A 4070-nucleotide genomic window follows, 5' to 3' on the forward strand; every position below is an offset into this window, starting at 1 on the left:
TTCCCTTTTGATCAGACTCACCTCTTTGGTCTTCGGAGGTGAAGTTTACACAGTGACACAGAAGCGGGGAGGGTGCTGCTCTGGGTGGCCGTGGACCCTGCGGTCCACTCTATCGAGTCCCTTTGCTTGGGGTCTCATGGCCAGCAGGCTAAGGGGGTGGTCAGAAGCCCGCAGCTTTTGAGTCCAATAGACCTGGCTTGACAATCTAGCAGAGCCCCTTCCAGGCATGTGATCTTTGGCAAATTCCCCAAGTCAACTCTCTGTGGGCTCCTCCCTCTGTGTGGAGACAGATGTTGGTCTCAGCAGGTGGCTGTTAGCATGGACGGGGATGACCAATAGAAAAGCACATAGAACATCGTCTTGTCAATGAGGTCACATCTTCAAACCCTGCAGCCTGTTTCAAAACCCCATGCTAGTTACCTCTTAGAATGCACCCCCTGGGGGGTTCACATTGCCTGGGCAAATGCACCTCTTGTGGGGGTTCAGGTGCCCTGGGGGTGGGGTGGGGTGCTCCCTAAGAGGACAAAGACGCCAGGGCCTTCCTCTGAGCTCCTCTGCACGTGTGTTCCCTGAAGGTGCCACATGACCTGGGGCCAAAAGGAAGCCCTGAGAGATGCAGCGGAGGTAAAAATGAGAAAATATTCATTCTCGTTATAATTCAGATGTGCCAGAAACTGCCATGGTTCTTCTTTTTTTTTTTCTAAAATGAATCTGATCCTCCTCTATAAGTCCCTACTCGCTGGACTGAAGGGAAAAAATATATTTAGTCTGGTTTAAAACCTAGTGCCCGATCAGCCAGTGCTTCCCAGACTGTCTCTGGTAAGGAGACCCTTTTTTTTGTTTTTCATTTCCAACCAGTTGAAGGTAATTTCATAAAATCCAGGAGAAATGGGTTACCGGAAAATAAAATTTACTAATATATACAAAGAACAAGCCAAAATTTTTTATGATTGATTTCTGTAAACATGATGAAATTATCCTGTCAAATTACTACAAGAGCTTCTGAACGTCTACCCTCTGTGTTAATGCTTCTGTGATCCCATGCCAGTACAAACAGCTTGGGAATCCACCCCAGTCCGCAGGCCCACTCTGAGTGGCACTAATTTAAACAGTGTCCAAAGGTGTAATCTGACCTGTCTTGATTGCATCCTCACCCCGTTGCCCCCTCCAAGGTGGCATCTGGGCAGATGGAGAAAAGAGGGGGGCTGATGTGCCCCTGGGACGTTCTGGGAGGCAAATGGCACTAACACACGTCCATGGGTGGGGCTGGTTGTCCCCCACGGCGGGTGGAGTTGGCCAGCTGACATCCATGGCTGATGAAACCAGTCTAATCCTTCTTGACCAGGCAGGACCACGTGGCCAGTCCCATGGCACGTGATGGGGCAGGGAACCCTCTGGGATTCTGCTGTGGAGTCCATTTGCCTCTGGACACCTCCAGATGCAGGTCACTTAGCTCTCACCACAATGGCCACTTGGCAGACTCTCCTCCACTCAGCTGAGCTATCTAGTGGCCTCAGTCTAGTGCCACTAGACACTGTACCAGTAGTGCCCCTCTGTCCTCTTGGTTTCTCAAGGGCCCTCTGTGTTTGTAAGGAACCACCCAGCAGAGTGATGTCCCCCAAACAAAGAGCACAGCATGAACCCCTCTGCCTTCTACATTCCCTTCAGCTTAGCAAATGCACGTTCCTCTCGCTGAGTCTCTGCCAGGAGAAGAGAGTGGGGACCCACACATCTCACCACCAACTCCTCCTTCTGCTGGATGCCTGTGTCCCACAGTCCTCCAGGGCTGGAAGGAGCGGACACCACTCTCTCCTTCCTTCTGAATATAAATCTCTATGACTTATTCCTCCACACCTGGCTCTTGGTATGCCAATGGAAAAAAACACTTGAAGAAATCCTTTCTCCACCTGACTTTCAAGTTTATTGTTTTGCTGCAAAATCCTACTTTGAATGGCAGAAGCTAAATATTTTTTTTTCATTTTCTTTGCAATCCCTGCATGATTCTCTCAATCTCTTGAGGCATGAAAGTGCAGTGAACAACGACATCATCATCATCATCATCATCTCTGGGAGGTAACACATCATCTAGCTAATATTTTCATGAGGATACGTTCTCTGATTAATCCACCTGCACCCATTTTCGTGTAGGGAGACAAAGCCTGCAGGAACAGGACTGGGATGGACAGTGTTTGATGGGGGTGGGACGTCAGGGACAGGGAGGCTTTCCATGGGGCCGACATTGGCCCTTTTAGCAGACCTGAGTCACCAGGAGGAGAACAGGAGTAGCTACAGCAAAGAGGTGGGACCCGAGGGGAAACAGGAAAAGCACAAAGATTCACCCACTTCATAAATCTACTCCAGTCCATCCTTCAGCTAAATTCCAAACTTATATATTTGCACTTTCTGGGTCTAAAAACACAACAAAACTTCTCTGGAACATTCCTGAGGGGAAGGGCCCACTTTCTTCCCTGTCGTAAAGCCCACCAGTTCTCCGTAGTGGATAGCTTCCACCCCACGTGTCACCTTGTATTTATGCTTCACTCACCAGTCTTGCTTTCAAAAAATAATTTTCAGTAACCTCTAAAGAAATGCTTTCTCTCCTATCTCTAAAATATTCAAATGACCCACTGCCCATTCTTTCTGCATGAACAAATTCTACCTGGCCCCTTTCCTGCCTGGCGAGTAAGCAGGGACCGTGGAGGACAGACACTTGGCTTGTTCTCAGCGCAACGTCTATTTGTCAAGACGTGTAGTTTTGCGGTGAGCCCGCTGGCCTGGGAATTCTAATAACCCTGGCTTCATGGGTAATTTGGGGTAAGTTATTCATTCTGTTCTTCGTTTAGCTCTTCTGCAAAATGGGGCAAATAATAACACAGCATGATTTTGAAGCCATCACAAGCTGATGGAAATGAAAGTGGTCACCTTCATCTAACCATGAACTCGGGGGCTGCACAAATGTGGAATGAAATGTTATCATTCTTCAGGGGACTCGGATTTCGTGAAGAGCTCCATGTTTTACTAATTTTTTTTTTAATAAAAGAAGTAAAGAAAAAAATAAATGATTGCCACCTGGGATACATGGGTAACATTCTCCGTTGCTTCCTAGAGCAAGCAGAGTGCCACACTGCTTTAGAAAGTCGGCTACAGGGCAGATCTGAAGGGCTTCCTCAGGACTGTTTGCAGATACAATAGGAAAAATACCGCGGCCAGGCATCATTTGGATTTTAAATTCTCTTTTTAAATTAACTTATTTTTAAATAGAAGTATAGTTGATTTACAATGTTTCAGGTATACAGCAAGGTGATTCAGTTTTATATATATATAAAATATATATTCTTTTCCAGATTCTTTTCCATTATAGATTATTACAAGATATTGACTACAGTTCCCTGTACTATACAGGAGGCCCTTGTTGTTTATCCATTTTATATACAGTAGTGTGTATCTGTTAATCCCACATTTTAAATTTATCTTTCCCTTCCCCTTTCCCTTTTGGTAACCCTGAGTTTGTTTCCTATGTCTGTGTGGATTTTAAATTCTAAATCACTCCATGAAATATATGGTCTGGCTTAGGCTACTCAACTAGACACGTTGGCCTGGTTTCCCCGCTCCAGGGTTCTCTCCTAATAACCAACAGGAAAAAAAAATTAAAAAGCAGGCCTTTTTCAGAGTTGCAAGTCACTGTGCTGTAAACATCGGTCTGAGGTTAGAATATTGAATTCCATGAATATCAACAATCTGTCTTACCCCATTAATCACAGGTTTACAGTCCCCCCAGTCTCAGGAGCCGTGGGGCCGTCACTGATAATTCTCTGTCAAAGAGCAGTGTAACCATCTAGACGTGTGCTTGAAGAGCAATTTTCCCCCTTGTTGATGTTACGTAGGAAATGATTATTAGAAAATGTTGGCTCACGGGGTGCCTTGGAGGTTTGGGGAGGAGGCCTCACGCTGGAGAGGGTTGAGACGTGGGTGACACACAGGGCCCTTAGACAGGGCTCTGCAAACCCAAAGAGGTTCAGCAGCTTATTGGGTTGGGTCTCCTGGGGGACCTATTCCAGAGCAGGGATACG

Source organism: Vicugna pacos, chromosome 1 (genome assembly GCF_048564905.1).
Source record: "Vicugna pacos chromosome 1, VicPac4, whole genome shotgun sequence".
NCBI lineage: Eukaryota > Metazoa > Chordata > Mammalia > Artiodactyla > Camelidae > Vicugna > Vicugna pacos.